The sequence below is a fragment of the Oratosquilla oratoria genome, chromosome 17 (genome assembly GCF_046742065.1).
Source record: "Oratosquilla oratoria isolate Oo_2021 chromosome 17, ASM4674206v1, whole genome shotgun sequence".
Lineage (NCBI taxonomy): Eukaryota > Metazoa > Arthropoda > Malacostraca > Stomatopoda > Squillidae > Oratosquilla > Oratosquilla oratoria.
In genome coordinates this window covers 2,644,716-2,649,715 of record NC_134793.1, presented here as the reverse complement: position 1 = coordinate 2,649,715, position 5,000 = coordinate 2,644,716, and positions in this window count along the sequence as shown.

Genomic DNA, 5,000 nt, shown 5'->3' with positions numbered 1-5,000 from the left:
CTCCCTCCCTCCCTCCCTCCCTCCCTCCTCCCTCCTCCCTCCTCCCTCCCTTCCTCCTCCCTCCTCCCTCCTCCCTCTCTGCCTCCCTCTTCCCTAACTCTTCTATCTCTTCCTCCCTCCCCCCCCTCTCTCTCTCTCTCTCTCTCTCTCTCTATATATATATATATATATATATATATATATATATATAATATATATATATATATATATATGTCTATCTACATCTATCTATATATATCTACATCTATCTACATCTATCTATATCTATCTACATCTATCTATATCTATCTGTATCTATCTATATCTACATCTATATATCTACATCTCTATTTCTATCCCTATTTCTATCTTTATCTCTATCTCTAGCTCCCTCTCCATCTCCCTCTCCCTCTCCATCTTGCTCTCTCTTTCTTCTCCTTCGTCTCCATATTGTGATTGCTTCTACTTCATTTCTATATTTTTTCCTTCACACTCCAATCCTCATTCAATTCATACCTCTCTCTTTCACCCAAATCATTTCTTGATTCATCTTCAATAGCCTCAATTTTATATTGTTTTTGTTTTTTCTTTCCATTTTATTTCTCGTATCTAGTTCTATTCATCGCCTCTCTCGTCTCCTTTATAACTCATTTATTCAGTCTTTCTTTTTTTATTTCTTTCTTTCTTCACGGTTTCAGAATTACAAAAAGGTTGATCAAGATTTACAAATGAAGAACATATCGACAGGAGAAATTTTGGTTTATATCTAGGTCGGAACCACTAAACTTTCTCATCTCATTTTCTATGTAGCTTTTTCTTCCCTTTCTTATCACTTTCAATTCCTCTTCATTATCTCCTTTCTTTCTTCCAGTCCTTACCTCCTCTTCTCTCATCGTGCACCTTTTCTCTCTCTCTTCCACCTCATTCCTCCTCCTCCTCCTCCTCCTCCTCCTCCTCCTCCTCCTCCTCCTCCTCCTCCTCTTCCTTCTCCACCTCCCTCCTCTTCCTCTTCTTCCTCCTCTCCCTCTTTCCTCTTCCTCCTTCTCCACTACCATGTCCTCCTCCTTTTCTTGTGCTTTGTCTCCCTTTTCCGCAACTTTTCTTCCCTCCTTCAGAAACTTCTCACGCTTCCACGCCTCCTCCTCCTCCTCCTCCTCCTCCTCCTCCTCCTCCTCCTCCTCCTCCTCCTCCTCCTCCTCCTCCTCCTCCTCCTCCTCCTCCTCTTACTCCTCCTCCTCCTCCTCCTCTTACTCCTCCTCCTCCTCTTACTCCTCCTCCTCCTCTTACTCCTCCTCCTCCTCTTACTCCTCCTCCTCCTCTTACTCCTCCTCCTCTTACTCCTCCTACTCCTCCTCCTCCTACTCCTCCTCCTCCTCCTCCTACTCCTCCTTCTCCTCCTCCTTCTCCTCCTCCACCTCCCTCCTCTTTCTCCTCTCCCTCTTTTTCCTCTTCCTCCTCCTCCATTACCATCTCCTCCTCTTCTTGTGCTTTGTCTCCTTTTTCTGCAACATTTCTTCCTTCAGAAACTTTTTACGCTTCTACGCCTCCTCCTCCTCCTCCTCCTCCTCCTCCCCCCTCCTCCTCCTCCTCCTCCTCCTCCTCCCCCTCCCCTCCCCCTCCTCCTCCTCCCCCACCTCCTTCTCCCCCTCCTCCTCCTCCTCCTCCTCCTCCCCCTCTAACCTCCTCCCCCTCTAACCTCCTCCTCCTCCTCCTCCTCCCCCTCCCCTCCTCCCCCTCTACCTCCTCCTCCCCCTTCTCCCCCTCCTCCTCCTCCTCCTCCATCCTATACTTTCTCCTCCCTCACTCAAGAACCTCCTACTCCGTTCTCAGGAGCCTAACCTGCCCTCTTTCTCTATCACTTTGTCCCTTTACCTACTCTCGTACTGCATCCCTCCATGTTGCAACTCCTCCAACTCGTCCAATTCCCTCTTCCTCCTACTCCTCCTCCTACTCCTCCTGCTCCTACCTCAACTCCTTTTCCTCCTCCTCCTCCTCCTCATCATCATCCTAATTCTCCTCCTCCTCTCCCTTTGTCTGTTCTTCCACTTCCTCATCCTCATTATTCTCACTCTCATCAGCATCCTTATCGTCATCACGACCATCATCCTCTCTTGATCTAACTGACTTGTTTCTTCTTTCCAATACTTCCCATTCCCCCTTCCATTCCTCTTTGCCGGCTCGACCTCTCTGATTTCTCTTAGGCTCCCCTTCCCTCTTTTCTTCCACGTCCTTGACCCCTCTCCCCCTCCAAGTCGCCCATACACATATATCCTCGTTTCCCCAATGCACTCTCTCTCCTCGTACCCTCGCTCGCCTCACTCGTTTTCTCTCCCCCTCCCCTTCCCTCCTCCTCCCCAAATCCCCTCTCTCCCCACCCATTCTCTCTCCCCCTCCCCCACCCTCTCCCTCGTCCTCCCTCTCCTTCTCCCTTTCCCTCCATCTCTTATTTCACCTACACTTACCTATACTTGCCCGGTTAACGTTATTTTTCCCTACTGCCACTTCTTTGCCTACATGATTTCATTGCCCCCTTAAATTCCCTTCCACGTTTGCTGTCCCTTCCTCCCCTCCTGCTTCCCCTCTCCCCCTCTTCTCTTCTTCATACACCCATTCTTTATATTTCTTATCCACCTCCTCCCTTCCTCCTCCCCTCCACATACTCTGCTCCTCCCTTCTTCCTTCTCCCCTCCACATTCTCTTCCCCTTCCACTTCCTCCCGTCCTCTTTACCTTCATCTCCTCCTCCTCCTCCTATACTTCACTTCCTTTGTTCCTCTCCTTTCCTTTCATCTCACACTAATTTCTTCCTCTCTCCCCGTTCTTCTTCCTCTCTCCCCTTTTCTCCCTTCCTCTCTTCCCATTCCTATTTCTATCTCCCCCTTCTCTTCCTCTTTCCCCCTTCCATTTCGTATCTTCCCCTTCTCTTCCTTTGTCCCCCCTTTCTCTTTCCCTCACCCTACTCCTCTTCCTCTCTACCCCATTCCCCTTCCTCTCCCCTTCTTCCTCTCTTAAAATGTCTCTCCCTTGATCTCCCGTCCAATTCTTCTCTCTCCATTACTCTTTCTCTCTTTCCCTTCCTCTTCCTCTCTCCTCCTCTTTCCTCTCTCCTCCTTCCTCTTCCTCTCTCCCCTTCCTCTTCCTCTCTCCCCTTTCCTCTTCCTCCCTTCCCGGTCCTATTCCTCTCTCACCTTTCCTCTTCCTCTCTTCCTCTTTCTCTTTTTCTCTCCCTCTTTTCTATTCCTCTCGCCTTCCATCCTCTTCTCTCTCACTTCTTTTTCCTCTCTCATCCCCCTTCCTCTCCCTCTCTTGTACCCTTCCTCTTTCCCCCTTCCTCTTCCTCTCTCCCTTTCCTCTTCTTCTCTTCCTTTCCTCTTCTTCTCTTCCTTTCCTCTTCTTCTCTCCTTTTCCTCTCTCTCTCCTTCTTCTTCCTCTCTCTCCTTTCTCTCCGTCTCTTCCCCGCTTCCTCTTCCTCTCGCCCTCTTCCTTTTCCTCTCTCCCTCCTTCCTCTTTCTTTCTCTTCGCTTCATCTCCTCTCTCCTTCCTTCCTCTTCCCCGGTATCCCTCCCTCTTCCCCTCTCCCTCCTTCCTTTTTTCTCCTTTTTCCCTTCCTCTTATCCCTCTTCCTCTTCCTTTTTCTTTCCCTTTCTCTTCCTCCCTGTACCCCCGTTCCTCTTCCTCTCTCCCCCTTTCCTCTTCCTCTCTCCCCCTTTCCTCTTCCTCTCTCCCCCTTTCCTCTTCCTCTCTCCCCCTTTCCTCTTCCTCCCTGTACCCCCGTTCCTCTTCCTCTCTCCCCCTTTCCTCTTCCTCTCTCTCTCTCTCTTTACTCTTCCTCTCTCCTCCATCCCTACCTTGTCCCCGGCCATATCGCCATTCCTTCAGACTCCTTCATTTTTCTTCGGCCGGCGACCTTCGAACGCCCAAGAACCCATATGTCCCCTGTGGCCTTGGGACTCAGCGAAAATCTCGTCATTTTGACCAACGTCTCTCCTCTTCTTCCTCCTCTTCCTCCCCTTCCTCTTCCTCCTTGTCATCTTCTTCCTCCGCCTATTCCACCTCGTCATCTTCCTCCTCGTTCTCTTCCTCTTCCACCTACTCCTTCTCTTCCACCACCTACTCCTCTTCCAACTACTCCTCCTCCTCCACCTCGTCTTCCGCTTCGTCTTCCGCCTCGCCTTCCGCCTCTTCTTCCGCCGCCTCCTCCTCCCCTTTCTCCTCCTCCTCTTTTTCCTATTCCTCCTCCTCCTCCTCTTCCACCTCCTCTTCCACCTCCTCTTCCACCTCCTCTTCCTCTCCCCTCCTCCTCTTTCGCTTCCTCTTCCTCTCCCCTCCACTTCCTTCCCTCTCCTCTTCCTACTCCTCCTCCACATCATCCTCCTCCCTCTCCTACTCCTTTTCCCCCTCTTCCTCCTGCGTATCCGCATCTGGGACCTCCCAGGCCGTGTACATTTTATTGCTGTTTATTCTTTTGTTCTCTTTCCAAATTTTGTTCACTTGTTACACTTCCGACGCTTCATTCTTTCCGGTAACTCTTTTACGTGTTTCTTTTTCTGAGCACAACCAAACACTAACTGGAAACACATCTCTTCCAGCAGAGGACTCACGCCAATTGTTTTCTTAATGAAAAAACACATGCACTTTGGCCTTCACCGGCTTTCTAGACACGCCAAATCTCAATCAATCATTGGCCAAGCGTTGGCCAATTATTGCACATTTGTTGATATATTGTTGGCCAATCGTTGGCCAAGTGTCGCTAATCGTTGGTCAATCGTTGTGTAATCGTTGGCAATTGTTGGCCAGTCGTTCGACAATCATGGGCCAGTCGTTACTCAATCTTTAGCCAAGTCCTTTCTACCTCTACATCTTCCTCTCCTTTCTCATCCTCCCTCTCCTTCTTTCCTTTATTCCCTCGTTCAGGTCCTTCCTTGTTCTATGTGTCCTCCTGTTCCCCATTATCGATCATCTCTTCTTCCTTCTTATCTACCACACCCTCCTCCCCTTCTTCCTCTCTTTCCTTCTCCCCTT